This window comes from Terrapene carolina, unplaced genomic scaffold (genome assembly GCF_002925995.2).
Source record: "Terrapene carolina triunguis isolate 2854851 unplaced genomic scaffold, T_m_triunguis-2.0 Scaffold238, whole genome shotgun sequence".
Classification (NCBI taxonomy): Eukaryota; Metazoa; Chordata; order Testudines; family Emydidae; genus Terrapene; species Terrapene triunguis.
This window is the reverse complement of record NW_020664589.1, coordinates 18711687-18725365: the sequence shown is the minus strand read 5'-3', so window position 1 is coordinate 18725365 and position 13679 is coordinate 18711687. Positions and strand designations below refer to the sequence as shown.

The window sequence follows — 13679 nt, the reverse complement described above, 5'->3', positions numbered from 1 at the left end:
CAGAGGTGGAGATATACTTAGGTCTCAAAGATGCAGACAGAGGTAAGTAGCATGTAACATATTTAGCAAATGATAATGCAAAAGTTTGAGGGTGAACTGGTTCAGATTCACCCCAGATGAGACTGAGGTTATGTTGCTGGACTGGGTACACCTCCTAGGAGAACTGGCAGAGGTACTATGAGTCCTTCCATTAAGGGAATTTGTCTGCTTTTTGTTACTGCCTTTCCAACCCTGGAGTCTGCCTACACTTGTAGTTTTGCAAATCTTAGGTAGCAGCAGTGCCCCATGGTGCTTTAATATTTATGCCTGACCAGGAGATTCCATCTTCTTCTTTCAAATGCAGAAATCCTGCGGCAGTAAGCAACATTTTGTCCCCCTGAGACTGGATTGTTGCAATACTCTCCACACAAGATCATTCAAAAACTTCAGCTACTTCAGCAGCTGAATTTTAAGGGTGTTTCTCACAGGGAGCACAGTACTTTGTGTTTTGTGAGCTCCACTGGCTCCCAGTTTGTTTTAATATATTTACTATGATACAAAAAACCTTAAATAGGCTGGGTCCAGGATACCTCGGATACCATCTATCTGCCATGCAACATCAATGTAGTTGAGATAATGTGAGGTGTCCAAGCTAACACCTCCTTTATTGCAGGGGTGCTGTTGGCAGTGCCTTTATATTCACAAGTCCTAGACTGAGGAATTTGCTTCCAACTTTGGCCTGCCACAGCTTGAATTTGCTGACCTTCAGTTCATGTTGCAAAGCTCATTTGTACTCTCAAGTTTTTTTCAAGGAGGAAAAGGGGAAAGGATGAATAGTTGTGTGAACGAGTGGGAGAGTTTTCTGAGGAATTGTGATTTGGGGGGGGTTATTATATTTCTTAGTTCTTGGTCTGCAATGTTGCTCTAATGTTACATTATGTGTACATATGCCCAAAGAAAAAGATGGGAACATTTTAAAAACTGAAATCCATCAATTAACAAACAGTGAAATGCTGTGTCTGTCCTGGATATACTGACCAGTTGGGGCTGAATCCAAAGCTCATTAAAGACTTCCAATGAATCAAATGGACTTTGGATCTCGCCTGTTAAATACCTGTTCAACACAAACTTTGCTTTTCTGCTGCTATGATGTTATCACTCTAGTAATATAAAGTGGCAATAGGTCACTTCACTTCAAATACTGTTTTTATGGTTTCAATTTTTTCGATTATAAACTCCTCATTTCCATAGTTTATAACTGTGCCATAAACCTCAGCTCTAGGCTAAAACATGACATACAAGGTATTAACCTGTGAGCAATCAAAAAATGGAAAGAAAAAAAAAAAAGGAACAGCTAAAACATTGTTTTCAAATTATAGTAGTGGGAGCGGGAGGGAAGTCAGTTTCTGAAACTTTGGCCTCATACTGTTTCTCAAATTGTTCCATGTATCTCAGTTTCTAAGAGTAAGAATAAGCTGAGGACGACATATCCACTTTAACTGTTGTACTTCCAGATTATTTACTTTTAGGTCAAAATTAGAGTTACTTAGAAAGATTTTCATTTTAGTGCACCAAGATTATTGTTAATTCTATTAACCTAATTATTTATTATTTGTTACTTTATTTTAGATTTAACAGAGAAAAAAGTGATTATTTTGAATTCTAGGCACCTTTGACATAATTTTAAAATACAAGCGATATAATAAAACCCAGCAGCCTTCCCAAAAGCCAGAAAAATAAGTAAATAACTAACCAAAACCAAAAATCAAATTAAAGAACACATAAACTAGACCCTAACACCTCCTACAAAAGCCAGCCCTTATCAAATGCTTACTTCCCCAAAAGCATAGTTTATGAGATGGCCTTGTAATGTTTTGCTAAACACCAACAGCATAACTGGTTTTGTACAAGTCACAAATGAAGATTATGGGCAGGGAAGATATTTCAGAAGTGCCTACGGGATTTAGGAGCACAAGTCCCATTGGCTATCAATGGGGTTTGTGCTCTGAAATCCCCTAGGTGTTTTTGAAAATCTCCCTCTTGATCACTACTTCATGGAGCTCAGTTTAAACCCCTGAACTCTTAATGGGTCAAAAGCTGTTTCCCCCTTGCCATTTTTAATTTACAAGCATAAACCGGAGCAATACCAAATGTTGTCAAAAGTCTTCATGCATCTGAATTTTTACTGTCCCTCAAGGACAGATCTCTTTGTTTCTCTGTAATCCCTGCACAGTGCCTAGACAATTGAGTGGGAACAGTATGCTCCTTTTATGACATCTAACTCTCTAACACTTGCCAATGACACTGCTACATATTCAGGGCTAAACTGTGGCTTTTTCATAAGCCCTGAGCAAGAGGTAGCACACAGCTCTGCTACCTCAGGTGGAGACCAGTAACTAGATTCTGACTTAAAGTCTGGTACCCAGTAAGTAAGAGACCTTTGTTCTCCTCTTGCTCCAGTCATAAATCCTTGAGTCAATTGAAAGCCTCCAGACATTTACATTTTCATAAGTTATTATTGATTTTGGGTGCCTTGGTTTTTGGTCACTCAAGCTGAGACATAAAAGGGGCTTGATCTTCAAAGCATGGGTGCTCAGCACTTTCTTTAAAAAAGTGAGGCCCCCTCCCCTCTTAAGTGTCTAAAGTTGGGTAGCCAAAAACTGAGGCATAAGTAATAACGGTAGGTGCATATTATACCCATTCCATAAATCTTTCCAACATTTGCTGGATGGTCTTGTCAAACCTCTCAGATTATCAGGTACTCTCCAGATTAAACTGACTTTTATTTATTTTAGGAAATAATTGGTCCGAATAAGGCAAAGAGTCATTTTACTACACATCAGATATTCTTGAAGTGTGCTCAAAGGTGAATGACGCTAATAGCTATGAAGCGTAGTTGTAGCTGTGTTGGTCCCAGGATATTAGAGACACAAGGTGGTTGAGGTAATATCTTTTATTGGCCAAGCTTTTCTCCGTCAGCAAAGGAAGTTGGTTCAATAAAACGTATTACCTCATCCACCTTGTCTCACAGCTAGTATACACTTCACCAGAAAAATATCACTCTAAAATTCTATGGGAAAATCAGTATTGGTTCATTACCCATTTATCTTTTTGTGCAACTACTTGGGGACAGTCTTATTAAAGAGTGAGTCTGGCATTTAGACCTCAAAATATCGCACACCACAGGGGAAGACTCCTGCAGCAAGGAAAGTCTTCAGCAGCTCCGCGCTACCAGACCTTTTCCCCCCGCAACAGGGAGCTGCTGGATTCTTTTGCTCCTGCAGGGAAAGACTATGGCAGCGGGGAAAGGCTCTGACAGCTCCTCACTGCCAAGCCTTTTCCTGTTGCCTGCCGCCACTAGAGCCTCTCACTGACACATGCAGCTACACACTGCAATGTTGCACAGTCTGCCTTTCACTGTACACATACCCTACACAGTGCCACAAGTGGTGTGCAGCGGACACATAGCCATAGGAAACAGTATAGCAGGGAAAGGCCATATAGTCCCATTTCTCCAGGAAATTAGAAAAAACTGTTCAGCACAAGGGAGTGTGAACACCAGATCTGATATCCATATTAGTACAAAAACTTAATGACCAGCAGTGCTATATATATAGCCAGCTAGTATTTACATCCTTCCTGCTGCACTAGTGTGTTCTCTATCTATGAAGATGATGCACTCCACACTGAAAAAAATTCAAAATCAAGATCTCAGGTCATTGTGAATTCTGGCATTCAGTAATCCACAATGATTTGCTTAGGAAAAGATGTATAACTCTTAAATTGGCTAACTTTGTCTCATCTCTTACAATTATATCATTAACCTCTATCCAGCCGTTGCCTTCTATTTGCAAGTGAGAATGATAATGTGTTGAATCAGACATGAACTAGAATAGTAACAGGCAACATAGCAGACCTGGAAAAGGATACTATCTTTCACAAAATTCAAGTATGATTCTTGAGTGTCAGGCACAATAAACCGAGCTGGAGAAAATGCACATCTGTGTAGATGCCTCCCTAGATTACTGAATTACTGAGTGGGATGTCTGATGCAAGCATATTCACTACAGAAATGGTGCACTGTACTAACATTAAACCAGGGAAACCTGTAATAGAGTTTCAGGTACTAAAATGATGTACAAAAAAAAGGGAAAGCTTAACTAATAAATACACTCCCCAGAGACCATGACAAATGACTATAGACAGGATAAAAATAACATATCAATTCAAAAACTCCTACTTATGAAAGGAGTTATTGATTAAGGAATTCCAGCTAAGACTTACACTCAGATACAACTACCTTCTAGAAATTTCTGCAGTTCACTTGCCTATATTTCCACTTGGCTCAAGGAACAAGCGCATTGTTGATGCACAGAACATTCTCAATCCTAGCTTCCAATTCTCCCAAGAGATTACTGGACATTGTTAAAGACAGACAAGATACAGACCAGTATGCATCAAGTCTTGTGTTATGTGACAACAGGGCAGAAGACTACAAAGTAGAAATAGATATATATCATATGATTACTTTTCTTAGTTAAAAGTTGTAAGACTAAAGTGCCCTTGTTCAATGGAAACTGTTCTTAATAGTGCTGGCAAAGGGAAAGCTACAAATTCTATAATATACATTTTCAGATTTCAGAGATCCTCTCTTTTATCAGCAAAAGAAAGGGGAGCCGGGGGGCAGCAAAGGATTCATCACACTGTGTAAAACACAAATCAGTGGCCAAGTCTTGGCTAGAGTTAAAATAAATTAGGGCATACAATTAAAGTCTCAATGAATTAAAATCTTCTGAGCTCTGTCCAAATGAATTGGCAGGGGTTGTCAGTTCTAAAGGGAAAGAAAGTTGCCAGTATGAGCTAGGAAGATTTAGAAGAAATGGTACAGTATAGTTAGACAGCTCCCTATTCCTTCCCTTCAGTTTTTACATGCTAGACAAATAAATCTTTCCCAGGGAAGTGAGCTTTCTGATTGGCACAACTTAGATTTCCAAGTTGAATTCTGGAAGTGAAATAAGACTAGAGGAACTCTTCTATCCACTTTATATAACATGCCTTCCCAGCCCAGAACCTAGATTCCACCCCCTGAAGCATCCTTTCAACGTTACCTCAGAATTCAAACTGGAACACAATAGCTAACCATATTAACTTATGCTCTGTATTATTAATACATACTTCAACCTTAATTAAATTACATTTTTCTGAAATAATTAACTAATGTGACATAAAGTCTGTCTGTTTAATTTCTTTCCAAGTATGCTCTGTAGGATATGATATTGATACCCTATAGGTGAGTGTAAGAGGAGCAGACTCACCCCTGCGGCGCCTCCTGCTGGTCGTCCAGGGAATTAGCTCCCCAGCCTCTGGAGCGTCCTCTGCAGGCCGGTGATCCGCCTTGTCCTCTGCACTGGCCCCCGTGTCCCTCCCAGGACCCCAGTGCCCCTTGCTCTGGGTGCTGCCCCCTGGCAATACCCACACACTAGGTCTCCCCTCCCAGGGGAACCCCCATCCACTATCCCCACCTTGCCTCAGCACTAGGCCACTGCCAGTCACCATCTAGCCCCCGCGCCCTGGGGCAGACTGCAGTATAGGCCACTCATCACTGGCAAGGGGGGTTTGGACCTGCTGCCTTGGCCTAGCCCTGGGCTGCCCTCTGCAACCCCCAGTACCCCTTGGCCTAATACTAGGCCGCAGCCTGGGGCTTTCCAGGCTGGAGCTCCCCAGCCCTGCTCCACTCAGGTACGCTATCCCGAGCTTGCTGCAGCCAGACCCTTCTCTCTCTCTCTGCACTCAGAGAGACAGACTCTGAGCTCCTGGCTCCCAGCCTTCTTATACAGGCCAGCTGGGGCCTGATTGGGGCATGGCCCAGCTGCGGCTGCTTCCCCAATCAGCCTTGTAGCTTTTCCTTTGCCCCAGCCCTGCTCCCTGGCTGTTTTAAGCCCTTCAGGGCAGGAGCGGGGTAAGCAGCCCGCTACAGTGAGATAATATTAAATCACTCACGATAATATGGGGTGTCTAAATTCTATTAATATAGGCTCCTTTTTAAAAAGTACTGTATTCTTAAAAACAAAAATCCAAACATTTTCTGTTAGTTCTCAAGGCTCCCTGGTTTAGGATATTCAGTGACTGTTTCTTGCCAAATGACCCAGCAAAATCTTAATCTTTGAATAATTAGCATAACCTTTAAATGTTTCCAAAATGGTAAAATACAAATAAACTCAGTTTCTAAAAATTACATGGTTTGGGGAATTGGTAACAGAGACATAATTTTTCATCTCTACCACACCTCCTTCAATTTAGGCCAGGGACCCAATTTTCCCCTTCAGTATATGAGTAACTCTTAAGGACCTCAGTGGGCCTCAAATTACCAGTGATCAAAAGTGGTCATTGTTTAGTAGCTGTTCAATGGTCTCTATGAAACATAAATTGATAGTTTGTTCACTAGGAATTAGACTGAGGAGTCTACATCACATAAATCCACCACGAGAAGTGCCTTTCCAGGCAACCTGTGTGAGGCAATGTTATCAACTGAGTAAACAGGTCAACTAGGCTGGGAGTCAGGAGACCCTGGCTCTCTTCCTAGATCTGTTGCTGACTTGCTATGTGACTTTAGTCAAGTCGCTTTACACCTCTCTGCACCTCAGTATACCCTTCTGAAAAAGAGGAATAATGATACCCTCCATTTGTATAGCATGCTGAGATCTCTGGACAAAAAGTGCTGTATAAGAGATAAGTATAGGCATATTATATATTAACAAATGGACCGATGACTAGATGCTGTGGATATTGATCTGTCTTTTAACCTTAGCAGTAGTCCCCTCCTCCTAAGTGCTGGGGAAGCTTATGCTACTGTTGCCATGCTCTACCTGTACTGTGGATAAACAGTAGACCTCAATCTGCATGGTGGTTAATCCAGTAATTTTCATTAGTATAAAATTTAATTGTTTAAAAAAATCTGAATAATTACACAACTCCTGGGCTGAATCAAAAATATGTCCAGCTTCCACAAGCCACAAACAAGCAAGGCAGTACAGACCACACACAGAAAGTGTTTCCTTTGCTCCACATGAAACTTTATTATGATTGATGTGTATCCACATCTGTCCCATTCAAAATTAATATACCCAGGCATGTGAACTGGAGAGGCTTATGAGTGTCAGGAAAATCCCACCAATCATCTCTTGATTCTATCTATCATGCATACATAATTACTATGTGCAGGAGAGAGTGTCAGATCTCTAGGGCAGGGACTGTCTTTTTGTTCTGTTTGTACAGCGCCTAGCACAACCAGACCCTGCTCCCTGACTATGTTACAAATAAATAATAATAATATTACTCTGACTGTGACATAATAAAGCAATCACTATTTTAAAATGTATTGTTAATAATATTTTAAAAGCTCTTCAGAAACATGGCTTTACTATGGCAAAATGAGATTAAAAATGTAAGATGAGCATTTTTCTATATTCATATAACTGAGAAATGTGGTTTCTATAAAAAAACCTGTCAGATTTAAAACAGATATAGAGGCATTACCCCTTTTTGGTTTCAGTACTATGTCATAAATATAATAGGAACATTTGAAGTTCTGAGTTGTATTTCAACAGATACATCATGGTCTGTTTTTAGTGCCTAAGAAATCCCAAGAGAGGATAAAAATCAATGCATGCATAATGAACAGCACTGGCAGAATGTATCACAAAAACAACATGAAGATATTGCTGTATCATACAATGAAGCACTTCTAGAGAAAGAATGCTCACAAATCCCAGTCTAAAAATGTACAAACATCTCTGGAGTGCTATAATTTGAAAGACATGAGTTTTATCTTGAACAAATTAATTTGTGTGGATAGGATTAGGGTCACATGCTTTCATTCACGCATTTGCCAAAATGTGTTACTTTATTATAAAGCATTTTGTTGAAAGTTGCCCCTGAAGATTTTGCTGTCTGGTTCGATTTGAAAATAAAATTAAAATCATTGACATATTCTGTTTTAATTCCCGAAAGAGTGATTTGTCATTGTAAGTATAAAATTCATAAATAATAATAAATAAATTATAATAAATAATAAATAAATGAAACAAAGTTACCATCTGTACTTGTTTTCCATTCACAGTCATAAATGTCAGCAGCTGAATAGGACCAGTTTTCTCCATCCACAGCATATGCAGCAAATAGACAACAATGGGAAATTATACAGCAAACAAGACAGCAGTCAATGAACCAGATGGTACCATGCCGCACAATGACTAAGCCAAATATTATAACATCATTTTAAATTTACTGCTCATTTATATAAAAATGCAAGTATCTAGGCATTCTGATGCTCAGGGCTGTAATTCCTAATTGAATTAGGAGCCTAAGTCTCATTTTCAGGCACATAGGAACTACAATCCTATTTACTGTCAATGGGATTTTGGCTCCTATGGTTTTGTCTACACTGCAATTAAACACCCACGGCTGCCCCATGTCAGCTGAACTGGGCTCATGGGCTATTTAATTGTAGTGTAAACGTTCAGCCTTGGGCTGGAGCCCAAGTTCTGGGATCTGCCCCCTTTGCAGGATCCTATGGGTATGTCTACACTACTCGCCGGATCGGCGGACCCCTGAGCGCTCTCCCATCAACTCCTGTACTCCACCGCTGTGAGAGGCGCAGGCGGAGTCAAGGGGGGAGCAGCAGCAGCAGTTGACTCACCACGGTGAAGACACCACAGTAAGTTGATCTAAGTACGTCGACTTCAGCTACGTTATTCACATAGCTGAAGTTGCGTAACTTAGATCAATCTCCTCCCCAGTGTAGACCAGGCCTAGAACCTGGACTCCAGCCTGAGCCTGAATGTCTACACTGCAATTAAACAACCCCTTAATCCCAAGCCCCACAAATCTAAGGAAGGTGACATGGGCCAGCCCCGGGTGTTTAATAGCAGTGTAGACATATCCCAAATGCCTAAATCTCTTTTGAAAATGAGATTTAGGCTCCTAAATTTGTTAGGAATTGTAATGGTGAGCATCACTATGCCTCAATACCTTTAAAAATCTGAGCCGAAGTGTCTAGATGCTAACAGAAGTTTCCAGAGTTTCTCTCCTGGGCATACCATGAATCCATAGTGAAAGTACCTGAACATTCAAATACAGTAAATCAATGAAAGGGCTCAACTCTTAGTATCTGTTACAATTCTGTGTAAGAAATCTGCAAACAGGAACATCTTAGTGTCACAAATATCCTCACACTATCTAAAATAATCATAACTATTACATATTCTGTCCAGTGGGTAATTCTAAGTAAGGGCTCAAGACATCCCCGAATGACAGTATGTTGAAAACTTCTCTCCTGCTCCTGTTTAAATTAGTTAAAATCCTGAGATACAATCACCATAGAACAGGGGAGAGCAAACTACAGCCTGCGAGCTGGATCCGGACCGTCAGGGCTTTCAATCTGGCCTCCGAGCCCCTCCTGCACCCCAATCCCCTGCCCTGAGCCCCCAACCTCCTGCCGCACCCCTCCTGCACCCCAACCCCCTACCCTGAGCCCCCTCCCGCACTCCACACTCCCTCCTGCACCCCAACCCTCTACCCTGAGCCCCCTCCTGCACCCCAACCACTTGCCCTGAGCCCCTTCCTGCACACCGGAGCCCCTCCCACACCCCACACTCCCTCCCACACCCCAACCCCCTGCCCCAACCCTACAATTTCCCCACCCAGATGTGGCCCTCCGGCCAAAAAGTTTGCCCACCCCTGCCATAGAATGTATTCTGGCTGGGGTTTATTGTACGAGGAAGAGATGCTTGCCTTCACTAACCATAAAAACTTCTATCCTGTATTCACATAGTGATCACCAGTAAAAAGAGCAATTGTCAATACAGCAATGTTGCTTGCTAGTCCCAATATTAATTGGTCAGAAACTGTTTAGTTTAGTAGAAGTTTTCAACAATAACAGATGTCACCTCTACAAACAAATGAATTCAAATAAAATAAAACTCATTATGTTAATGAACTGTACAAGAAAGTGAAAAGGAAATCTACTAAATTCTCTACCACTACTTTATAAGACTAATAACAGCTATCAAAAAGGTTTTAGGTCAGCCTGCCAGTATGAACAGCAGCAGAGGCCTCACTGATACAAACCAAGATCAGATGGAGACAGAAAATGATGTAACTCTGACTCAGGCAAATCTGAAACAACAATTTACCACACAGTCTGAAATGTTGACCAGAACTCCTTCATTCCTTCCCAATAGGTAGAATAACACAAAACAACAGTTTCTTGGATTCTTAATCAGCTGTAATATGCAGTCCATGTTTATGTAAATTGACCAGAATTACAAAATAGATATCTTTACATTACATAAACTGAATGGGACACACTCTACAATGTAGAACACACAGCAATCAAAATCCAGCAGGTTTAATCTAAAATGGCTCTTCCAGGTGGTCATTTGTACCACTTTTTACACAGTACATGGGAAAAATAACTGCATGGTCATATATTCTCTCTGTAATAGAGACATATAAAAGGGACACTTTACCAAAATATTCTGCCTTGTGCAGGCTTTGCAGTGCACCACTTGAAAGAGACCCTAATCTTAACCACATGACAAATGAAAACTTTGCCAGCCTATGGTATTTTTAGCATCATCTGTAACATTTACTTTCTGCATGGCTTCCAATTGCCAAGAGCACTTTCATTCATTATCTCCATTCATTAAGTCGCCCCGTGTAACTCAATAATTCCATTATATTTTTTGGGAGGAAAAGATTACGTTTGGCAAAAGTTATCTGCAGAAACTATGGCAACTAGAATTGCTGTCAGATCTCAAATATGCACTAACCAGTTTTGTTCATGAAATGCTGAATGACTGTAGTTCATGGAATTTTCTTTCTACTTTGGTAGGTAGATCCATAGCACTTCCTGAAAATCAGACCCTCAAAATATCTCAAGTTCAATGCACAGAAATGGATATACCCAGAATTATTAGTCTCTTTTGACAATGTATGCTTAAATGGATTTGTTCCACATAATATAGCTAGAACCTTCATGAAAATGGAAACTAAATTACACACACACACACACACACACACACACACACACAAGCTACTTACAACAATTATGAAACTAAAATTTCTTGGCACAGGACATAATGATTTTCGTGGGAAATTCAGATTCCTACTTAAATAAATATTCTTCTATTTTATAAGGAAAATGTGGATTGTGGTTTGCATGTGTTTCTTTCACAGTTATGAAACAAGAAATTACTTCTTAAAATGCATACATAAAACAGTTTACTATATTTTTAATGATAAAAGCTGCTGATCAACAAAGTAATTCCATAAAAGAAACTACATTAAGGGAACATTAAGGCTGCATGGCTAAACAATCAAAAGTTAGGAAATGTTAAAGTTTGCATACACAGTCTTAATTATGACCATGTATGCTATAATCATATGGTCACAAATGATTTTTTTAAAAAGACAATGTATCATATTTTTATACATACTTAAATATACCCATAAAAACATAAGAATGGCCATACTGGGTCAGACCAATGGTCCATCTAGTCAATCTAATATCCTGTCTTCCGACAGTGGCCAATGCCAGGTGCCCCAGAGGGAATGAACAGAACAGGAAATCATCAAGTGCATTGTAATAACTTGTGAGTTGCTTGCCATTTTCATATATTTAAACTGATATTTTTGTCCTAATGGTCCAGTACATCTTTATTGTCTTAGGGTCATATCCTGAAAGGTGGAAGCTGCAGATGCTAACCACAATTCAGGATTCGACCCTTAGTTTATATATAAAGGTGAACATTTCAGAAAGTTACGTGTGTCTGAAAGTTACGAGTGTTATCGTGGAAACTGTTACACAAAATTAATTATAGAGGTTGGGACCATTGCTCTTGTATAACAACAGAATCATAGAAATGTAGGGCTAGAAGGGCCCTCAAGAGGTCATCTAGCCCACGCCTCTATGCTGAGGAACGATTAACTATATCTAGACCATTCCTGATAGAAGTTTGTCTAACCTATTCTTAAAAACCTCCCAAGTTGGAGATTTCACAATCTCCCTAGATACCCAGTTCCTGTGCCTACCTATCCTTATAGTTAGAAAGTTTTCCCTAATATCTAATCTAAATCTTCCTTGGGGCAGATTAAGCCCATTACTTCTCATCCTACCTTCAGTGGGCATGGAGAACAAGTGTTCATCATCCTCTTGATAATAACCTTTTACATATTTGAAGACTTATGTCCTCCGCAACCTTCTCTAGACTAAACGTGTTCTGTTCTCTCAACCTTTCCTCATAGATTATATTTTCCAAACCTCTTATCATTTTTGTAGCTCTTCTCTGGGTTCTCTCCAATTTGTTTACCTCTTTCTTAAAGTATGGAGCCCAGAACTGGACACAAAACTCCAGATGAGGCCTCACCAGTGCCAAATAGAGTGGAACAATTATCCCCCATGCCTTATATATGGCACTCTTGTGAATACATCCCACAATGCCTTTCACCTTTATCTCAACAGCATTACACTCTTGATTCATATTCAATTTGTGATCTACTATTAGTCACAAATCCCTTTCGGCACTACTGCTGCCTAGCCAATTATTCCCCATTCTGCATTTGTGTATTTGATTTTTCCTTCCTAAATGCAAAACTTTTCACTTCTCTTTATTGAATTTCATCTGACTGATTTCAGACCAATTCTCCAATTTATTAATATCACTTTGAACTCTAACCCTGTACTCCAAAGTGCTTGCAACCCCTCCCGGCTTGGTGACATCCATACATTTTGTAAGCATACTCTCCACTCCCAGCATGATATGTCCTCCCAGTTTGACAATGAACTTACTCCTTGAGTAAGTCTTTCAATCAGGTGTGCACCGACCTTATAGTAATTTCATCTAGACCATATTTCATATATTTCATAATATATAAATTAATCTTAGAACATTCCTAAAAGCAGTGATCCGAGATTATCCTTTAATCCACTAACTGCTACTAAACATTAGAGGTTCATTTAGGTAGAACTAGAGATGTAAATATCTGTTTAAAAAGTTAACTGTTTAAACTACTAAAATTATGTCGTTTAAACAGTTAACCGACTAAAGGGAGAGGGGTTAGGGCCTCTGTGACTGGGGTTGCTCCAGCTGGCTGGCGCAGCTGGGGCCGCTCCAGCTGGCGAGTGCGCAGGGTCGGCATGGCTGGGGCTGCTCTGGCTGGCCGGCGCGCGGGGCTGGGGTTGGCTGGCATCGGCCAGCTTGGCACAGGGCTGGCGTCGGCGGGCCAGTGCGGGGCTGGAGTTGGCGGGTCGGCCGGCCAGCGTGGGGCTGCGGTCAGCCGGACAGTCGGGTGGCCTGGGGCTGGGGTTGGCCGGCCGGCCCAGGGCTGGGGGTTAATAGTTAGGGTCAGTTAACTGGTAAGACTAATGCTTACTGTTTAACCATTTAGTATTTTACAGCACTAGGTAGAACATATCTGTTGTCATGTCCATCACTTCAGGCATATCCCTACATTTCACTGATTTCAGTAGGATGATAGCAGAAAAGCAAAAATAGTTCAAAACCACTGCATTTCCCATATCAAACCAAAAATCTGTTATATTAGAATAATTAAATAGTAGTAATTAAAAGGAATCATACTAGAGACCTCAGCACTGGCAGATGTTTTGTTGACACATAGATTTTTACATCTATTTGAAA

The 13679-nt window shown here is 40.5% G+C and overlaps 2 protein-coding genes across 9 annotated transcripts in view; one reads left to right on the top strand and one right to left on the bottom strand.

Moving 5' to 3' along the window:
• Window positions 1–13679, bottom strand: part of RALGPS1 (Ral GEF with PH domain and SH3 binding motif 1) — a 298888-nt gene that overhangs the window by 158002 nt on the left and 127207 nt on the right. The window lies entirely within an intron of this gene.
• The window catches only part of ANGPTL2 (angiopoietin like 2), a 33637-nt gene that overhangs the window by 13427 nt on the left and 6531 nt on the right, over window positions 1–13679 (top strand). The window lies entirely within an intron of this gene.